The sequence below is a fragment of the Felis catus genome, chromosome A1 (genome assembly GCF_018350175.1).
Source record: "Felis catus isolate Fca126 chromosome A1, F.catus_Fca126_mat1.0, whole genome shotgun sequence".
In the NCBI taxonomy this organism is placed as follows: domain Eukaryota; kingdom Metazoa; phylum Chordata; class Mammalia; order Carnivora; family Felidae; genus Felis; species Felis catus.
In genome coordinates, this window is record NC_058368.1 from 74,349,034 (window position 1) to 74,371,870 (window position 22,837).

The window sequence follows — 22,837 nt, forward strand, 5'->3', positions numbered from 1 at the left end:
TTGCATTTTTTTCTCATCAACCTGGAGAAAAACAGGTATGATTAATTGCTTTTAGCTAATTCTTCTGTCGCAGATGGAATAGATACAGCAGTAAACACACGTGGAATAATTGTACTTTTATCTTCAAAAAAATGTCATCTTATAAATTTCTGGGGTTACAATTTTTTTTAAAAAAATTTTAATCTTTATTTATTTTTGAGAGAGAGAGAGAGAGCGAGAGAGTGAGCGAGTGGGGGAGGGACAGAAAGAGAGGGAGACACGGAATCCAAAGCAGACTCCAGGCTCTGAGCTGTCAGCACAGAACCTGACATGGGACTTGAACTCTCAAACTACGAGATCATGACCTGAGTTGAAGTCAGACGCTTAACCGACTGAGCCATCCAGGTACCCCCTCGTGTTATTTGAAAGAAATTTCTGGTGTTAAAAAAACTTTGAAGATACTAAAGTGAAGGGCATTTTTTCTTTGATGAAGACTACAATTTGCGTATCATTTTCTAATATTTGAATTAGAATTCAGAGTAAACTTTAATTCATTGAGAAGCCATCTGTAATTATTCTATGCTTCATTAAGTGATCTTTCCTCCACAATCTCACAATATCCTCTGTAAACCTCTTTATTAGTGGGGGTTCTCCAGAGAAACAGAACCAATAGGATATAAGATATATTTAGTATAAGGAATTAGCTCATGTAATTATGAAGGCTGACAAGTCCAAAAATCCACAACTGGAAAGCTGGACACCCAGGAGAGCTGATGGTCTAGTTCTATCCTGAAGGCTGGCAGTCTCGTGACCAAAGAACCAATGTTTCAGTTCAAACCCAAAGGCAGGAAAAAGCCAATGTCCCATTTGGAGGCATTTTGGCATTAGAAGTTCCCTCTTATTTGGGGGAGGGTCAGCATTTGTTCTAGTCAGACCTTCAACTGATTAGACAAGGCTCACCCATGTTAGGGAGAACAATCTGCTTCATTCAGTCAACAGACTTAAATGTTAATTTCACCCAAAACCACCTTGACAGAAATACCCAGCATAATGTTTGGCCAAATATCTGGGCACCCCATGGCCCACTTAAGCTGGCACATGAAGTTAACCATCATAACCTCCATCAGTGTGCTTATCACATTTGGCATCTAGAACATCTATAACTCCATAAAAGCAAAAAGTCTTTAGAACTATGCATTTTTTAAAATTTTTTAAATTTTTTAATTTTTTTAATGTTTATTTATTTTTGAGAGAGAGAGAAACACAGGGCAAGTGGGGGAGGGAGAGAGAGAGAGGGAGACACAGAATCCAAAGCAGGCTCCAGGCCAGGAGCTGTCAGTGCAGAGCCGGACATGGGACTCGACCTCACAAGTTGTGAGATCATGACCTGAGCCAAAGTTGGATGCTTAACCTACTGAGCCACCCAGGCGCCCCAAGACCTTTTTAGTAGCAAAAACTGTGCTTGTTCTTCAGTAAGCTTCAACAAAACTTGAACAAACTAATGAATTAACTGACCTCGATAAAAACGTATATGTTGAGTTAAGGATAATAAACATTTTTGCAAGAATTTGGATTCCTTTTTAATGAAGAATTCAAATGTACTCTCCTAGCTGGAGATAGAGGACACCCATGTTTTTAACTAATTGAGCAGCTTTTTTGTTTTTATTTTTTAAGACTATATAATTTGGCTGTCCTATTAAGGCTCATCCTGGAATCACTAAAACAATGAGTTATTAAATCATAGCTCAAGTAATGAAGTGTCCAGACATTCCTGTAAATTTTCCCTAAAAGAAAAGAAAATATCTTTTTTTCTAAAAGAAATACATAAGCCATGTGTGTATATATATATATATATATATACACACATATATATACACACATATATATATACACACATAGATATAAACACACACTAAGCAAATATATACATATATATTCACATATATACATATATGTACACAATGTATATAATATATACAATATGTATAGTATATATATTATATATATACAGCATATACACTATATTTACACAAACATATATATGTATTTGCTTAGTTAAAATTAGAGATTAAAATTGCTTAGTTCAAATGTAAAAAAAGTCTGAATTTATGATGTTTTTATAATATCTGCTTATCTGTCTTTTAGTTACCTCCATAATTCATTTTGTTTGAGTCTTTTGGTTTCTCCTATTTTCCCAGACGGGCTCCCCTAGGTGAAATGCCACATGATTTGAGAGGATATGCCTTTTGGAGTATCTGGCTACCAAATCCTTGGATCTCAAAAGGATATTGGTAGAATCAGGAGAACCCCGGACTGTCCGCTTCCTGCGCACATTGTCTCATCATTCGGTCATTTCTGTGCTGGGAGACAATGATGATAAGAATGAAAATAATGTCTACATACAAACAGTCTATGGTTCCTTGCCCCAAAGCAGTGCGAAGCAATGCAGAGGAGATTCACACAGATCCCTCAAGTTGCATAAATGTGTGCAACCTAGTTTTTGCTGGGGGGGTTTCCTAGATTTTAACACAAGGCTACCTCCTTTGCTATAAACTTTTGTTGTTGTGTTGGGAAATTAGTTTGGTCTTAAATTTTCCTCTGTGAATAATAAAGCTGTCCTTGGAGACTTGATTCATAGACAACCTCTCCTTAGAAAAGCATTACATGAATTTGAAACTTTTGTGAAACCATTGCTGTGTGGGACTACTGGCTTTTGACCCCTGAATTCTCATTAATTAGCCTAGGGGCACAAAGGTACCCAATTGACTCCGAGAAGGGTCATTCAGGGGTTCCTTCCATCCCTGATCAGTCTTGTTACCTGAAGAACTTAGCTTCTTGTATTCTGAATGTAAGTAGGTCTTTCTACTTTGCCATTTCAGTCTTCAGCTGAAGTCGCTAACAGCTATTCTCAGAGTTCTTCTTCTGTGGGAGATTCATGCCTGAGCTCAGTTTCCCCGTGTCTAATCACCACATCTGAGTACTGATACGATGTATATCCCTTTTTGCCTTTATTTTTCATAAGAAGAGGAAGGTAGCAAAACAATTGAGGCAGTGAGGTCAACTGTATTGCCTAGATTGGGTGCATGCCCGTTGGGGCCACCTAAGAAAGGGGTCTTTCGTGTACGTGCAGTACAGGAGAAAACTAACACAGCAAAGGAAACAGCTTAAACAGTATCTCTAATAATATTGATTTTCAAGGAAGAATAAGGGAGGGGAGGCTGAGTGGCTCAGTCAATAGGTAAGCGTCTGACTCTTGATTTCCACTCAGGCCATGGTCTCACAGTTGTGAGATCAAGCCCCATGTCCGGCTCCACACAAAGTGACTTTCTCTCTCTCTCTCTCTCTCTCTCTCTCTCTCTCTCTCTCTCATTCTCCCTCCACCTCAAAATAAATAATAAATAAATAAATCTAAAGGAAAAATAGGGGAATCATGGGAAGAGTTTGCCCACAAATCTATCACATATATTGACCTAGATTTCTATATTAATTAAATTATTTTTTGTTCACCTTGTTCACTGTCCTTTCCCCAAACAACCAGAAAAAAAAGCTGTTGATTAGACTTAGGACCCCAGGAAGAAAACCACATCGAGTCTTAGGAGAGTCTCTCAGTGAGGAAATTATGGAAGCGTTGATAGACCTTCACAGCTATAGATGGTTTAGAACCCAGGATAGGCAATTTTCAGGTGGACACTTCAAGGTGTAACAGTGGTTGGGAATGGACACAGTTTCCAATACAATAGTTTGGGTTTGGCAGGCACGCCGAAGAGGTGGGAATACTGAAGCAAGTCTGGATGAGCACACTTAGTCTCAATAAGCAAGCAGTTTAGTTGCTTTGGAACTTTATCTTCCAAGAGCAGGTAATTCCTGGAGCAAAGAAAGATAAGCTGTTTCTGCTGGATCTCGGCGTTAGGAAAGTACGCCGATCGTGTTTCGTCCATGGACAGGAATTATGCTGCCTTAAGTTCTTGATCTTCCGCTGACCTAACATAGAATCCTTTATGTTTTTAGAGAGAAACATGCGTATAAAAAATTCTGAGACAAGTTTTTCTCGGCATTCTACCACGGTACATACACAAACCCAAACACATATTCACAGATGCAAGAAACTACTGTAGGCGATATTTACTAGGGAGCCGCTGCTTTGAGCACTACAGACAGCCCAGTTCTCTATGTTCGTTTTGAAAGTCTTCCTGAGAAAAAGCTATTAACCACATTCACTTTCTCGTTAGCTTTAACAAGGTAAAGAGATCCATAATATCAAAGTATTTGAATGTTTTGACCATTCATCCTGATGGGTGGTAGAAAACTAAGTCCATCCTGAAGTCAGGCTATTGAAACACTAGAAGTCGTTACCTTGTTAAGATTTCCCATGGGGGCGCCTGGGTGGCTCAGTCGGTTGAGCGTCCGACTTCGCTCAGGTCACGATCTCACGGTCCGTGAGTTCCAGCCCCGCATCAGGCTCTGTGCTGACAGCTCAGAGCCTGGAGCCTGTTTCAGATTCTGTGTCTCCCTCTCTCTCTGGCCCTCCCCCCGGTCATGCTCTGTCTCTCTCTGTCTCAAAAATAAATAAATGTTAAAAAAAGAATCTATTAAAATAAAAAAGATTTCCCATGATGTGTTAGCCACAAAACATCCTTGTAGAAAGACTGGAGAACATTTCATGTCTTCGGTTCTGCCTAAGACTTACTTGAAGAACATTTTTTCTTATTGCCATATCCCTGAGAATCAACACCGTACCGGCCATAGGAGAATAACCCTTTCCATGTATAAAGAACTTTCCCACGTAGGAAGAGCTTTGACGACTGCAGAAAATGTTTACATGTCAAATCTCATCTTTCTGTGGCAAAAATACCCTCTGCAGTATACGGGGGAGAGACTTCTAAACGGTGAAGTGCAGAAGTGTTCCAGAGTGTTCCTTGTGGAAGCTGGAGACCTCAGAAAGCAGTGCTCGGACAATTAATTCAGTTCTCCCTCAGCCCATCTTTGCGCTGTTGTGAAGTCTGGACGTCATGAGGACAAAAATCTTCTTGTTTTTAAAAAGGTAATTATTTGGGACACCTTCCCAGGCAGTTTAGGCCGGTCTGAATCTGAACAGAAAATATTACATTTCTTAGTAGTCACCTGAACTCTGGGCGGCGAGGTGTCTGTGGGGTGGGTTGGCCTGAGGCTGTGCTCTGTGCCTTTCAATGTCGTTCTTCTCCACGAGGAAGCCCTTACTTCGCAGTATTTCAAATATGTGAGGTGAAGAATGAGTTTAATTTTTGAAATTCCGGTATATCGTAGCTCCATACTTCTACAAAATCCAATTAAACCAAATTACTCAAGTGAGAAAAGGGGAAAAAGCACCCAAAACACAAATCCACATTAGTTAGTAGTAGTATTATATTAACCATACATAAAGTTCTTAAAACTAGTTTAAAACTCAAAATGCTGGGGTGTCTGGGTGGCTCAGTCGGTTTAGCATCTGACTCTTGGTTTCGGCTCAGGTCAGGATCTCACTGTTCATGGGTTGGGGCCCCCTGCATGGGGCTCTGCTCTGACAGCATAGAGCCTGCTTGGGATTCTCTCTCTGTCTCTCTGTCTCTCTCTCTCTGTCCCTCCCCTGTTCTCTCTCTCTCACTCTCTCAAAAATAAACATTAAAAAAAAAAAACCTTTCAAAATGCTTACTCACCCTGTGTAATTTATTTCCCCACGGACCCAAAGGGAAATAGTAGAGTCCAGGCCACCCCTTGGGGAGAACTGCTTGGAGTTCAGGGCATGTCGAGGGTATTTAAAGCTTTCAGAGAAGATGCTTACAAGCCCCAAATTGCGTCGGGGAGGGAAACAGCCCTGGCTATTACCTCACGAGTCTCCGCAACAGAGATATTTGCCGTCCTGTCTGCACATCACCCCTGTCTCTTCCAGCACTGTTGTTTTCTACTTTGAACTTGTAAGACTGTATCCTCCTTTTCCTCTTCCTGTTTCTGAAAGGTAAGCCCTTCAAAAGCTCTGTGTCTAACTTACCCACATACCCTTCACTACCCGGCCCAGCACCTTGCCTATAAGGAGATCCAGAAAATATTCCGACTCAGCGCCCATACCTGTCTTCATAAATATAACAAAACTATGCAAAGCAGATTATCATCTTCACCAAGTTACTGATGATCAAATACAGCTAGCCTTTCCTTCAAGTGCGAAAGGTTTAGATCCTGCTAGAGATAAAATAATCAGTTGGAAGCCTGGGTACAAACTATAGGTTGAATCATGTCCCCGCCCCCCCCCCAAAAAAAAGATGTTGAAATTCTAGCAAGTAGACCTATGAATATAACCGTATATGGAAGTGGGGTCTTTGCAGATTAGTGATTAGTTACGGTGAGGTCGTTTGGGAGGGGGGGGGGGGGTTGGTCCTAGTGCACTATGTCTGGTATAGGAAGGGATGACACAGAAGACGGAGCCTGAATAATGACAGAGGCAGAGATTGGAGTCATGCAGTCACAGCCGAAAACCACCAGGACCTACCAGAAGCTGCAAAGGGTGAGGGAGGATGTCAGAAGAGGGTTTTGAGGGACCATGGCCCCACTGACACTTTAATTTTGAGCTTCTGGCTTTCAGAACTACCAGAGACTAAATGCTTTAAGCCACCTCGTCTGTGCTACTTTGTTACAACAGCCTAGGAGATAAACACACCAGGGAAATCTGAAAAAAAAAAAAAAAAAAAGGAAGGGTAGATTCCACCTCGAATTATCTCAAAGCCTGGACAAAAGGCAGAGAACCTTAGGAATTCAGATCCTGGGCTGAGGCTGAGGAACAGGACATCGCTGATGTATGGTTACAAAGAAGGAGATGAGCACAACCTATCGAGCAAGCATCAGTTTTAGAATCCAAACAAACTGGCTTAGACCCAGAGAAAAAAATAGCAGGTAAAGAGGTGGCTTTGCTTCCAGTGCCTGGTGCAACACAGGTACCTTCCCAGACACCTGAAGGAGAGGCGTGATGTCTGATAAATATTACTTCAGACGTGCCGATGCGTCCATGCTATTTGAATTCTTTTCGCTGAACATCCCTCATTATTTCCCGGAGGAATAAGAACACATTTGTAAAGAGCCACTGATTGTGAGCCCTTCTAATCTCACTGTAATTTCTCTCTGCTGATTTGTTGTTCATGGTATTCTAAAGAAAGCAAGGGAAAAACAGTCATTTTAAATGCTTATCAAAATAACACTCAATTATGAAATTGTATTCAAAGAGCACGTAAATAACTTGAAATCTGAAGACATATAGATTCATCCTGTATTGATTCGAACAGTTTAAAAGCTTGGTAGGTGTGTATTAGCAAAAATGCATTAAGCCCAGAAGAATGCAAAATGTGTAGAATCAAACATGTGAGACCATTAGTGTATGCCCATTAAGTGCAATATAACACATAAAATTTATGGAATTAAATACATGAAGCCAGTATCACATGGATATTAATTCTCAATTCTAGATTTAGGTAACCATAACTTGCTAAAGAAAAGGGTCCTTGATTCATAGTAAAAACTGGAGGAAATATGAAGAAAGACTCAAGTAGAAATAAGAACAGATAGAGGTGGATGAACAGACTTAAAACCAAGTAATAAAACAAAAGCAATCTATTAAAATATCAACTGCCCTTTAAAGTGAAAAAGGGAATCTTAAAATTGAACTCAAGAGCATAACTTTTAGATGCTATTATACTGTAAAAGAAAAAGCAGTTATCTGCAATATTTTAAAGGTCAAGGATATCTTCAGAAATAGATGAGTGGGGAGGAGAGTTGCAAGGTGCCTGTGTGCCTGGGAAAAGGTGTCACCCAGCTTGGCTCTGATGACTGATAAGGAGCCAGGCTGCAGTGGCTGTGAACAGCCAGGAATGTGATCACTGGCGGTCCCGTCCACAATGTGATCACTGGAGGTCCCGTCCACATTTGCAGCAACACTCCTGTGTATATAAGTCAACAAAGTAGAAGACCGAGCGGTTCTTGGAAAGCGTTGCTGGGCTGCAAAAGTCCGGTGAATCTAATAACAAATTGACCTGCTAAATAAGGACACGCTTCTGTAATGAAACTCAAAAGTCAAACATAGGCATTTAATCATGTGATTTCTTACCCCTCGTTAGAAAGCATTCCAATTAAAAAAAAAATCAATAACTCCAGCATATTCTGTAAATAGGAGAAAATGATCAACAAAGACGTGGTAGCTAACCAAAGCAAATGAAACAAGGGAGACTCTAGCCCATTTGATGTTTGCCGTGTGGTGGACAGTCCTCTAAATGTGCTATATGTACCATTATTAATTCACTTTATCTTTGAAATACCTCAGAGGGTAGGCACCACTTTAGAAACCACGAAACTAAGGCACAGATGGGTTAGCTTACTTGCCCAAGGCCTCACAGCTGGTAAGAGTTGGAGGTGGGGTACAAATCAAGACCCTCTCTCTTTAAGGTCAGTGGCCACTCCTTGTCATTAAATAATAATGATACTTTACTACTTGCATCATTTTGGTTGTAGGCTTTCTGAAGCTGTGCTACCTTTACACAGTGTTTCAACTTGCTTCTCCGAGGGTTTTGTTTCTATAGAAAGTGTTTATTTTGTTTCTCCACCCATTCTGTTTGTATGGAAAGAGTTTCAACTTGCTACTCATAGAGATGTTTTTCAAGACTCCTTTGCAATTTCAGTGAAATAAACATAGAAGCGGAAAGTACATGTCCCTATATAACATGAAATGAACTGAGAAGTGTGTAAATCTATTAGCAGATGTAATATTAAGGTCCTTTATCCTTTTATGTTTCATGGAAGTTTTTTTTTTTTTGTTCGTTGTTTTCTTCTTCTTTTCCTATTTCAATGCAGAACAACAGTCTACCTCTGGGTAACACTGTATGTGTATATGCAATGCAATAATACTGATTTCCATGACTCATAAACTAGCTTCAAAATCATACTCCATAGTGGAATTGCAAAAATGTTCTGTTCAATAACAATATGCTAGAATAAGTCTATAAGTTCCTAGTGTGACAATGCTTATTTCATAAGCAAATTGGGATTAGGCTTGTCTCGGTATTAGATTCATTATTTATAGCACAGACCAAGTGCCCTTTTCATTATTAGCTTGTATGTATTAAAACTACAACTAGAACGAAGCCAAGATAAGTCCTCTATATGTAGAAACATTGATTTTGGAGGTAATTGCTTTTAGCAGACACTTCAGCTGGAATTCATTGATAAAACAGAGGCAAATGGGAGTTAAAACATCAGATCCAAGGCACAACGTATGTCTCATGCACCTTTTGTTTTTTACATACTCTTTCCTAGTTTACTGAGTTAAAAAAAAATGAAGATCATCTACTTTTAACGTGAAGAAACTTGCATAATAGCCTCATGAAAACTGATTAGTAAATATATTTGTACAACTGCGAAAGATTTTGAAGCTGGTTCAAAATTACAATGGGGTGTACCGAATACATTCAGTTCTGAACCCAGTATACCTAGTTAACTCATCATTACCAATTTTCAAATGGAAACATAACTAGGATTCAATTCAATTAGTTGGCTGAAGCTAAATCTAGTGGGTTAATCACACACACTTAACAGTGTTCGCTACTTATAACCAACTAGGACTGCTATTGCTTCTTGGCCGATCATTGCTTATAGGCTTTACCCTAGGCAGAACGAGGAAAGATTTTAGGGAAATACGCAAAATGCTTTCACATTGCAATTCCTAGTTCAAAGTTAAAACTGTAGAATTTTTACTTCTTTGAGTTTACATTTGGGCCACTGTTTGTTCTACTGAGAATGTTAACTACACAGTTGTTTGCTTTATCATCTACGTACCTATCATCTTTGTTTTTTTTTTTAATTTTTTAATTTATTTTTTAAATTTATTTATTGTTTCCTTGACATCCAAGTTAGTAAGCATATGGTGCCACAATCATTTCAGTAGATTCCTTGATGCCCCTTACCCATTTAGCCCATCCCCTCTCCCACACCCCCTCCAGCAGCCCTCTGTTTGTTCTCTATATTTGAGTCTTTTATGCTTTGTCCCCCTCCCTGTTTTTATATTATTTTTGTTCCCTGTCATCTTTGATCACGTGTCTATGTGTCACCTCAATTGCATTATAAGATATCAATAGTGAAAGCGCTTACGATTTCTTGGGATTCATTGTCGTTCTCGGGACACATCTCACCAGATGTATATAGTTGAATTACTGTGTTTGGAAATCATTTACTTGGATTAGGCCACCGATGCAAGAAAGAGCCAAAACTATTTTATTTTGCCTTTGACACTTAAGGATCATCTTTAAAAACCGATTTAATTTTGTTGCCTAGTTATGTAAAACGTGTGCATGCTTCTAAAGGCAAAACTACAAATACACCATCTTCAGAGAGGTCAGACTTTCCACCCTGGTGCCCTCTTTTCCTTCTGCGTAACGATTTTTAATTTAATTTAATTTAACTTAATTTAATTATTTATTTATTTATTTATTTCCTTTGTGGGGGCGGTGTGAGGCATGAGGACAAAGGTTGCGTGTCCTTGAATTTTTTTGTGTTTGTTTTGTTTTCTTTTGTCTTCCAGGATTCTAAATTTTTCCTTCTGGCTCAGAGTTCTCCCTCAATATTCCATTTGCACCAGGCTTCTCTCCCTTTCCTCATCCTGCCTTCTGCCAGCTCAGAGCACTGTCTTTTGGAGACCACCCACATTGTCGATCTGCCCTCCTGCTCTTGTACAGCCAATGCCTAGGTCACCCGAGGATCCTTCCCAATATTTCTATGCTTAGGGGGGACTTTCTGTGACGATTTAACCTAATCCCTTCTTCGCTATTCCATGAAATTTTTCTGAAAGGCTCCAGTACTCTACACAATGTTAGAGGAGGAGCGTGAGAGACAGCGTTCTGGAAACGGAAATTTGTATGTTCACTGTCTTCCTGCTAAAGAATTTGTAAGGTTTTTGTTGGTTCTTGTTCTTTACAGTTCATTGAAGGAAACACAGAGAAATATGTATTTAAGCAAGTGTCATTAATTTGATTATCTATCAATCATTTTTAAAATGTAAGTACTTTCTTAGATAAAATTATCGCGGACATAGTTTTCCACTTTGTTTTTTTTTTTTTTTTTTTCATTTAACAATTGATAATTATCTTGAAGGAAATTTCATAGGACTATAACAAGATTTTTCTCATTCTCTTTACAGTGACATTGTATTCCATTTCATGCATGTAGCGTAGTTTACTCAACATGTCAAGGACAGTTGGGTAGTTTCCAGTCTCACTATTACAAAGAGTTGTTTCAAGAAGATCTTGCATATTTTGGACAGTATATCCTTGAGATAAGACGCCTAAAAGTGGTGACGCTGGGCCAAAAAGCAATTTAATTTTGCTAGATATTGTGAAATACCCCTCTCATGGTGGCTCACTCTCGTCCATTCTCCCGGGAGCCTATGACAGTATGATTTCCCCATAGCCTGGCCAACCAGGCACGTTATCTCCATGAAACAGCTACTTTTTGTTTCACCTCCATTCATTTGAAAGGCACAATAATCACTGTTCTATAATTGCATAAATTCACATACGCCACTGGCCTTTAGAGCTTAAGAGATGCCTTGCCTCAGTTTCATTCTTATCAAACACAAGGGAAATTCTACTCACTGCGTCTTTCATGAATCTTCTTACTGACTCTTACGAATTGTGTAACTAATAGATTGGCATTTTCGGGGTTTGATTCCTAGGATGAATTTTCAGCAATAATTTTGCGGTTGTCTTGAGGCCACTGGAAACATTTTCCTCTGATTTGACTGCCAATTGCTATGCATACTTCCCCAAGGCATGACCAGAACATCCAGAACAGGAACGCATGTATCGCCAAGAGGATAAGAGGGGAAGATGTTTATTCATTTATTTCTTCCTTCCTTTAATACATGCTAATTGAGAGCCTCCAGCGATGAGTAAGGTGCTTAGAGTTTAGGGGGAAGTAGATAGCGGCAAACAGGGAATTGACTGTTGAATGAGTACATTTGAAGGCCCTTGTAAATTCAGGGAGCAGGGATCTCTCCAGACACCCATATGGCTACCTGGCAGGGGAGTAAGTTTGTGCAGCCTGGCTCTCGTGTACTAGGTAGAGCAAGAAGACCAGTGTACTGGAAAGGTGTTTGAACAAGGGGAAGAGTAGAGAAGTGCTCAGAGGTAATGAGGGCCTACTCGTCTAAAATTGCGCTTTGCGTCCCTTTCAGAGGAGCTAAAGTCTATAAAAAGAAGCTCGGCGCGATTAGCAGCAAAAACCCTTATAAAATCTTAAATGGCTAATAAATCATGGGCAATGAAAAGAAGACAGAGCACCAGAATATCTGGGTTCAGAGAGAAAATTCACCTCTTTCCTTAGTATCCACCCTGAGTATTACCTCTGCCCACCAGAAGGACCTTTGCTTTCTACTTTTTCTATTTTTTTTTAAATTAATATTTATTTTTTAGGAGATATGGACAGAGTGTGAGCAGGGAGGAGGGGCAGAGAGAGAGAGAGAAGGAGACGCAGAATCTGAAACAGGCTCCAGGCTCTGAGCTGTCAGGACAGAGCTTCCTGTGAGGCTCCAACTCATGAACCATGAGATCATGACCTGAGCTGAAATCAAGTGTCAGAAGCTTAACTGACTGAGCCACCCAGGAACCCCTCTGTCTATTTCTGTCTATTCTTGCGCCTTCCTGTCTTGTCATCCCTCCAAATTGTATTCCCTGTTTGTCTTTCTCTTACTAAAATGCTTTTCCAAAATCTTGTTGGTAGCATACATATTCAGCAATCGATTCAACTTTGCATCTCCATTTCCTAAAGCTTGCGAATCTGGTAGAGAAAGAGAAGGAGGGACAACAAGATCAAGATCAAGAGAGAGAGAGAGAGAGAGAGAGAGAGAGAGACTGAGGGAACTTTCCTTTACTTAAGTGCTACAAAGTAGTAAATATACATCACATAGCAGAATACTGATAAATTTGTTTTAGGGGAGACTTCAAATAGATACATTTATGTTGACAGAAACATAAAGCCACCTAATCAGAAGAAGGGTGTCTACTTTAGAGTCTCTAAAGTATTTTAGAGAATAAACACACTAAAATTTTATATGCTTGTAAAAATACAGTACATAAAATTAGTTAGCAACCATTCGTAGTTTCAGAACCTTTTCCAAAGAGATGACACAACATCTGCTACATATTTATGCACAGATCTAAAGTCTTTCAATGCCCTTAGTCTTTGAGCGGCTGCCTGGCAAATAAGATGGACTCTTTGGGTATAGATTTAAGCCCCCGAGAAAGAAACAAGCAATTGGTTAGGACAGCTAATAGAGGAGATGTTCAATGGGTGTTAAATAAGTGAGTGAGAGGGCTTCCTACCAAGCTTTGCTGTATATGCTCAGCTAGGCTTTCACTCTTGCCCAGCTCTCCTGTTAGGCACATCCTTATTACCTGATTACTTTCTTCACAAAAGCTACTCTCACACATTTTAGCCTTTCTAAGCAACAGACGCAAACCTATTTCCTTGGCTTCAGCAGATCGCTCTTTGCCCTGTTACAGATTAAGACCATCTGCACTGGGCCTGGCCCTACAATCATGACCAGTAACCGCTCAAACACTCCATTCTTTGCACTAAAATTGTAAGAAGCTGTCCCTTTCTGTTTTCCTTGTGACACCTCATACATAAGGTCTCGTATTGTGGCAGTGGGTGATCGTATCTTGTACTTTTCGTGGATTCATTAAATTAGCAAATATGTATGTAATGTTCAATGTGTTTCAAGAAGACTTACTGGTGCTACATTACAAAGAAGGGAGACATGTAAGGTCATTTCCTTCACAGAGTTTATGTTCCAAAGGGGATCACGCCAGTCAGAGTGGCCAAGAGGAACAAATCAGGAGACTCTAGATGCTGGCGAGGGTGTGGAGAAACGGGAACCCTCTTGCACTGTTGGTGGGAATGCAAACTGGTGCGGCCGCTCTGGAAAACAGTGTGGAGGTTCCTCAAAAAATTAAAAATAGATCTACCTTATGACCCAGCAGTAGCACTGCTGGGAATTTACCCAAGGGATTCAGGAGTGCTGATGCATAGGGGCACTTGTACCCCAATGTTTACAGCAGCACTCTCAACAATAGCCAAATTATGGAAAGAGTCAAAATGTCCATCAACTGATGAATGGATAAAGAAATTGTGGTTTAGATACACAATGGAATACTGTGTGGCAATGAGAAAGAATGAAATATGGCCTTTTGCAGCAACATGGATGGAAGTGGAGGGTATTATGCTAAGTGAAATAAGTCAGGCAGAGAAAGACAGATCCATATCTTTTCACTCCTATGTGGATCCTGAAAAACTTAACAGAAAACCATGGGGGAGGGGAAGGGGGAAAATTAGAGAGGGAGGGAGGCAAACCATAAGAGACTCGTAAAAACTGAGAATAAACTGAGGGTTGATGGGGGTGGGAGGGAGGGGAAGGTGGGTGATGGGCATTGAGGAGGGCACTTGTTGGGATGAGCACTGGGTGTTGTATGGAAACCAGTCTGACAATACATTTCATATGAAAATAAAAATAAAAAGAGAACTCTCCATTTGGAAGGGTGAGTTCTCTGTGTACCAGGAAGAGAAGGTGACCGTTCATCTCTAGAAACTCTTCATCAATGGAGAAAGCAAAGACTCAAATTTGAAGAACAACCTTACCGTCATTTACTGTTCCTTTCTTGGTCGCCCCCACAACTTTTCCTCCCACAACTTGTCTCCTGGTCCATCCAACATCTTTTGTCTTTAGCTGGGGATGCTATTTAAAGTGATGGCTTGGGCCATTTCAGGAAGTGATTCAATTTTCCTGGGTCCCTTTCATGTGCACAGAAGGTATACATGTTATTAAACTTTTAATTCTTTTTCTCTTGTTAATCTGTCTTCTGTTATAGAGGGATCTCATCTAAGAACTTTAGGAAGATAGAGAAAAAATTATTTATTTTTCCTCTTACAGCTTCCATGTTGTTGAAGTAGAAAGAATGTGAGCTTTTTCTTCAGGACTGCACTGCCTATCTTAGTGAAGTGGGAGACATTTGGATCTTGGTTAATCACTTACTAGATGACCCTGGGAAATTCCCTTAATGTATGTGGGCTCATAAAATAATAAAATAAAGGCAATAATTTTTATCTTAGTTTGTTAAAAGTCTCACATTTAAAGAAGAGCAGTTGAAACACTGGCACATAATAGCTGCCCCATAATTATTTTGTGGGATACAAACAGAACTGTAATAGAGAAGAAAACCTAAGTTGTTTTGCTTTCCAAGCCAGACATCCTTTCTCTCTGTATATATCTAGTGTAGATAAAAACTGCTCTACTTGGGAAATTCAGTATCTGATAAATTAACCAATATGAATGAATTTACAATCTATAAAATATTATAGAAACTAACCTTTGGAGAGTTAGAGAGAAGGGATACATGAAAAGATTGGTTTTCTTTACATAAAAGGTAATTTGATGAGCATCATACTATGTATTTCTTGTCTTTATTTATTGAGTCATTTGTTCATTCATTTTTAATTTATTGATTCATTCTTTCAGGAGCATTTGTTAACATTTACTAGGGGCCAGGGTTTACACATATGCCCTATTCATAACCAAATATTTTGATATTTTACCAATAATATAAATACTGCATCGTCTTGTTGATGGAGCAGAGTTTTAATTGGCTGTTTCTTCCAACTGTCATAATTTTTTTATGGCATGTTTTTGAAAAAGCTCCAACAGTGGAATTCAAATAGACTATCGTAAGTTCTAATGTTATTAAGGGAACTCTGTTTGGTATTTAACTTCAGAATGTTGCTTTTGGAACACAATTCTGAATGAGGTATGATTTTCAAAAGACTTTACAAGATATGTATGAGAGATGCAAAAGACTAAATCAGTTTCTTATGTTATTTCTTAACGCTAGATACTCCTTCGCGGAGGTATAGCAGAGATGTGGCAATAAAATTTTAAGACGATAAGAAGGAGATGATTCATATAGAAAATTGCTTTTGAGTTTATTTTAAAACGCTTTATGTAAACTTATTGAAAGTTTACTTATGGCTTAAATGAGTGGCACAGGAGTTTTTTGCACCACTTTTTAGAAACGAATAGTCATCACCACTAAGACTAGCTCCTTCAGAATGCATGGCTTCGTTCTTCTATTTTCAGGAGTCACGGAATTACAGGCACCTATAACACTTCTCTACGTTATTTGCCAATCCACTGCGGGATCCATTTTCAATACTTGATCATAGGATTAATGGGCTTGTGAAATTATGCCACGAAGAAAGGACACTGTTACTTGCTGCGAAGAATGAAGAAAAGGTAATAGGATGGTTGGCATAAAACGGCAGTGGCCAGTTGAAATTTGATCACACAGGTCCTCTGACACCCAGGATTTGTTATGTTTTGAAGCTAAGAATTTAAGGACAACGTAAATAATTGACATTTAAAAAAAATCTTTTTAACATTTATTTTTGAGACAGAGACAGAGCATGAACAGGGGAGGGGCAGAGAGAGAGGGAGACACAGAATCTGAAACGGGCTCCAGGCTCTGAGCTGTCAGCACAGAGCCCGACGTGGGGCTCGAACCTATGGACCGTGAGATCATGACCTGAGCCGAAGTCAGACGCTTAACCGACCAAGCCACCCAGGTGCCCCGATAACTGACATTTTAAAGAACGAATGGACCACATGCTAATTTCAGAGGCCTATTGGCAGCTTTCCAACACAAAACCGTAAGAAGCCAGATCAAGCCAGACAGACCCAAGATGGCGGGTGCCAGCACAGGAAACCCCTGAACAAATAAGGAAGAAAAACTGGGAAACCAGCATCCTAGAAATCCCCACCCCAAGTCACGAATATTCCACTTCCCTGATAACAACTGACAATAGGAGACAGCAGCCCAAACCCTGGCGCTCCCAGCTGTGTCTCTCTCTTGAACTCACCTGCTCTCACATCTAGAGAGTGTACTTGTCCTTCACCACACTTTCCTGCTGCTACTGCTCATCTGCGATGTGGAGTCTGTCCTTGAATTCTTTCTCCTGTGAGACCAAAAGCCTTTGGAAGTATCTTTAGGGACAGGTTGTGTGGGTGAAGGACTCAGGGCTCGGGATCTCTCCCGTTCATCCGGCAGCAAAATTATTTCATTATTATGAAATACATATCCTAAAACAGTGTTCAGTACTTAATGTTGAATAGATATACCATCACCCATGTAAATATATTCAAAAAATATATATATATTTATAATATGGTATATATAATTGTACATGTGTATACTATGCCATTGTTCTTGTGAGGGATAATGAATAGCAAGAATGATATTGATGGAAACAGCGTGTAAGTAGTTCCCAAACCCATCCTTCTACTTTACTTATTTTTCTAAAGTTTGTTTATTTATTTTGAGAGACACCGGGGGGGGGGGCTGGGGGTAGGGAGAGAGCATGAGCAGGGGAGGGGCACAGAGAGAGGGAGAGAATCCCAAGCAAGCTCTGCGTTGTCAGCACAGAGTCCGACGTGGGGCTCGAAGTGGGGCTCCCTCCCGCCAACCGTGAGGCCATGACCTGAGCAGAAACCAAGATGCTCAACAGACTGAGCCACCTAGAAACTCCCTACAGGAGTTCCCTACAAGAACTTTAAAATACCAAGGAAGAACTGTCAGAAGCAACTTGTCTGGAAAGCAGTCAAAACTATACAGGAAACAAGGAAATCAATGAATCAAGAGAAAGTCAACTCGGGGTGCCTGGGTGGCTCGGTCGGTTAAGCGTCCAACTTGAGCTCAGGTCATGATCTCATGGTCTGTGAGTTCGAGCCCCATGTTGGGCTCTGTGCTGACAGTTCAGAGCCTGGAGCCTGCTTCGGATTCTGCGTCTCCCTCTCTCTCTGCTCTGTCTCTCTCTGTCTCTCAAAAATAAATAAAAATGTAAGAAAAAAATTTTTTTTTAAAAAAAAGAGAAAGTCAACTCAAAAGTGGTAGGAACGCTTTGTGATATTATGACTTGCGCTGTCCCACCTTCTCCTGGATCAGCAGTTGCCTTGAAGATGGGAGCCACATTTCCAGGGTGGGACCCTGATTCCTGGATCTGGATCTGTGAGACCAGAGCAGCTCTTCCTCTCAAATGTGCCTCACTGGTCTTCCCGCCTGTCTGGGTTCTACCTGAAGGGCTGACACAAGGACCTGGCCTTTTTGGATTAATCTGCAACTCAGCCAGAGCAGACTGCAGACATTCTTTGAAAATGTCATAAGGTAAAGAAACACCCCACTGCTGCCTGGGGGTAAAGGATTTCAGTTGAAGTAATAACACCACTTAGGGAGGAACGCTGGGAGAGAGTGTCTTGGGGAGATGAGAGCATTCCAAAGCACCTGAATTTAGCAAAGTCACAGGCAAGCCCAGGCAGAACCCAGGCCAGAGAAGACCCAAGATACCCCATGCTTTCACCTCTGGTTGATTTCTATGCTCAGTGTGAACAAGAGGTAAGGGGTGAAACACAGTCCTCAAGGGCTTGGCTACTGTTGAGGGGGTGCCCAGTGCGGAGCCAGCCCACACAGACCGAATGGGAGAGTTCTTTCTGGTTTTTCTCTCCCCCCCCCCATTCTTTCCTTCCCTCCCTGTCTCCCTCCCTCTGTTTCTCTACTCTCCCTCTTTCTTCGTTTCTTTCTTTCTTTTCTTTTTTCTTTTTTTTTCTTTTCCTATCTTTTTTCTTTTTTTTCTTTCTTTCTTTCTTTCTTTCTTTCTTTCTTTCTTTCTTTCTCCTTCTTTCCTTCCTTCCTTCCTTCCTTCCTTCCTTCCTTCCTTCCTTCTTCCCTCCCTGTCTCTTCTTCTTTCTTTCTCCTTCCTTCTTTTCTTCCTTCTTTCCTTCCTTCCTTCCTTCCTTCCTTCCTTCCTTCCTTCCTTCCTCCCTCCCTGTCTCTCTTTTTCTTTCTTTCTCCTTCCTTCTTTTCTTCTTTCTTCCCTTCCCTTCCTTCCTTCCTTCCTTCCTTCCTTCCTTCCTTCCTTCTTCCCTCCCTGTCTCTTTCTTGCATTCTCCTTTTCTCTCTCTCTCTCTCTCTCTCTCTCTCTCTCTCTCTCTCTCGGATCTTTCTTCCCAGTAAGTACAGCAAAACAAATAATTATATAAGTTTTGCAATAAACTCGCTTCATGTAGTTGATGTTATTTTATTCCTGAATGTTTTATGTTACAACATATGCTTAGAAGTAGGTGAAGAGTGGGTCATATATGAGCATGGACAGACATAAAAATGAGGAAGAAGGGAAGCCGGTTACAACTGCTGTGGAGTAACTCAGCAGATAGGAGGGGAATAAATCCAAGGCAAAGCACAAGTGCCCAGCAGCAGATGTCTTCCCCCCACCCCTGGGCCCCCCGTCCTCCGGGGCTGCAGCTCCCCCCCAGTCCACCCCCGGGGTTGCAGGCTTGCAGTAACATGTATGAAGCTTGAACAAATGCACCGTACCATGAGTACAGTACCAGAGCAGAAGCTTCCCTCCTGCAGACCTTCAGAGATATTTCCTTTCCTTATGACATTCCATAAGATAAAGGATGGATACCATTCTTACTTCTTTAAATAGTCATGTTTAAAGTGTCACTTGGCAGGGCGCCTGGGTGGCTCAGTTGGTTGAGCATCCGACTTTATCTCAGGTCATGATCTCACAGTTGGTGGGTTCCAGCCCCACATCTGGCTCCCTGCTGACAGCTCAGAGCCCGGAGCCTGCTTTGGATTCTGTGTCTCCCTCTCTAGGCCCCTCCCCTGCTCATGCTCTCTCTCTCAAAAGTAAATACACACACACACACACACACACACACAAAAACCTCTTACTTGGCTTGTAGAGTTTTGCACTTTGCAATGTATCATTAATGGAACTAAATTTAATTTTCATAATTACTATTAGTAATTAATAATTACCAGGCACAAAAGGCATAGATGCCATTTAACTATATTGAAATAAAAAAAAAATAAAAAAAGATACGCCAAGCATGTACTAATGCTCTAATAGCCCCAAATAGACATTATCAAATGCAGTTTTTACCAAAATACTTTCATTAAATAATTTAAGTTTTAACCATTAATGGAAGCTTTTTATTAATTATGCAATTTGACAAGCCAAACAAATAAACATTAAGTTTTGTTACTTTATGTGATGTTAACGAAAATCAGAATTTGCCAGATACACTGAGGTATTTCTTTTTCTTCCTAATGCAACTTTAGAAAATTTTAAAGCAAAATTAATTATTTTAGGGGCATCTGGGTGGCTAGGTTGGTTAAGCATCTGACGCTTGGTTTCGGCTCAAGTCATGATCTCATGGTTGGCAGATTTGAGCCCTGCATTTGGCTCTGTACTGGCAGTAAGGATCCTGATTGAGATTCTCTCTCCCCCTCTCTCTCTGTCCCTCCCCTGCCCAGCACACATGCTCTCTCTCTGTCTCTCTCTCTCTCTCTCTGTGTGTGTGTCTCTCTCAAACATTAAAGAAAATTAATTTACTCCAGGGTAGAATGGTAAAGTACTTAAAATACTTTTATCAAGTAAAATTATGGTTAATTTGAATTAACCATACTGGAGGGGCACCTGAGTGGCTCAGTTGGTTAAGTGTCTGACTTCGGCTCAGGTCATGATCACACAGTTTGTGGATCTGAGCCCCACATCAGGCTCTGTGCTGAAAGCTCAGAGCCTGGAGCTTGCTTTGGATTCTGTCTCTCTCTCTCTCTCTGCCCTTCCTCTGCTCGCACTCTGTCTCTTTCTGTCTCTCAAAAATACATAAACTTAAAAAAATTGTTTTGACATAAAAAAGAATTAAACATGCTGGAAAAAAGGAAGTAACCTTTCATTTACTAAGTCCCTTTTTACTGTGTGCACTATCTTCTTGATATGATAACCAAGAAGTTGTTGGGAACCACTAGAATGTGCATTCTTGATGGAGGGGTGGTCGTGCACAGGAAATGCCAGGCTGCAATTTTCCGAGTTTGTAAAATCAACAATATTTATTTCATCTGAGGTCATACCTAGAGGGTCAATCTTTGGTGAATAAACAGAGCACGCCAAGGTCACAGGAAATTCTCAGAGGAGACTGTTGATGGAGATGAATTTTACAGGAAGTTAAATGGGATAATGAAGAAAAGAAATGACCACGAGAGATAAGGGTGTATGTTTTGCAAATAATCATCTAAGCCAATGGGTGCTTTTTTACCATGATCTCTTATTCTGACTGATGGGTTTAATTATTATTAGGTGTTTACAGTTCAGCAATTGCAATATTTGGATTTATTTGGATTTAATATTAATTATGAGACCCTAATACTAATACATAGCAGGAAAGCAAGCAAGAGACATTAGGACCAAATTGGATCTTTCGGTGTACCATTGCTATTGCATTGGCAATAAATAATAAATAATAATAAATAATAATTAAGGCTACATTGCAGCATGCCAATGAGAGTGCTGCGCTGTGATATTGTTATTATTTTTAATCTATTGCGTGTGCGGTGTCAGATGGGTAAAGAGACTTGCTGGGGGTTATTTTGTCTCAGATCATCGATCTTGGTCAAGAGGTTTGTAAAACAAAGGTGGCAGGCTGGGTTCACTGTCCAGGAAACTGGAGGATGGCAGGGGTTGAAAGATGGCATAAAGAAAAGTCTAGACATACCGCCACTAAAGATGGTAAGTCAGCGGTTAGCGTCCATGACCCTGGATGTCCTACAGTAGTAGGACTCTAGAATCATCACAATGTGGAAAATCCAGGTGTCCATATAACACTGCATGCGTATCGAATCAATGGTACTATACATTCATTCATTCAACAGGTGTCTATTGATTTCCTACTATGTTCTAGCCTCTGTGCTAGGGGCTAGAATTATAGAATGGGCGTAAGTACCTTGTAGATCTCCAATCTACCTGGAAGGGCATGAAGACTCTCCACTCACACACCAAAACGGATTGTTACCAGGAACAGATCATAACCACACTGGATGTACAGTTTATCTTCCCGTCAGGTCCCATTCAGACCTGGTGAATTCAGTGGGCATTTGGGTGCGTGCCATTCCCCTGTCTCTCTTCCTCTTTCTGCCTCTGGCCTTTTCTGCTCCCCCACCCTGTTTTGCTCCATTTACCACCCCATGAGTGGTCACCATTATTCTTAACTCTTTATGGGAGGTTGCAGGCAGGTCCTCAAACACAAAGATTCCTTAAGGTGTTTCCAGGGGGAGTCGAGACGATAGCATCTTTAACACAAGCACCTTTCTCTTGCCGGTAACTACTGCTCTTCATAGCAAAAATGCAGCGAGTTATTATTAAAAATAACCACAACAAACTCTTCACATGAGGATGAAGGCAGACAAGAATGCAGGTGATGCTATCGTAGGTGTCTGAATATGTCCAAACCCGTCCCAGTGTATGCGCTGATTATGAGAAGTTCATTGTATATCAACGACACTTCAGCAAGGCCATTAAAAACAAATTAATTTAAAAAAAAAAGAACACAGGGGAAATGAAGTCATATTTTTCAAATATTTGTAGATGTTTCTTTGATGATAAAATATTTTAAGGGTTAAGGAGCTTATTGAACTCCTTTTATAATCCAGACTCTCTGATATTTTCAGGCTATTTTCTCAACCAATGAACACCAAAACTGCAATAATCATGTGAGATTCATGTTTTATTATTTTTTTTAATCATCGAAAATGCATGTCCTTACAAAATCATAGGATAAATGGATCAGGGCACACCTACCAAATGTTTATCGGTGTGGCTTTTAAGTATGAAAAATAGGAGGGTAACCCAAATATTCAATAATAGAAGTATGATTAAATTTATTTTGGAATACAATGACACACTATGGGGCTATCAACATTTTGATGTAGAT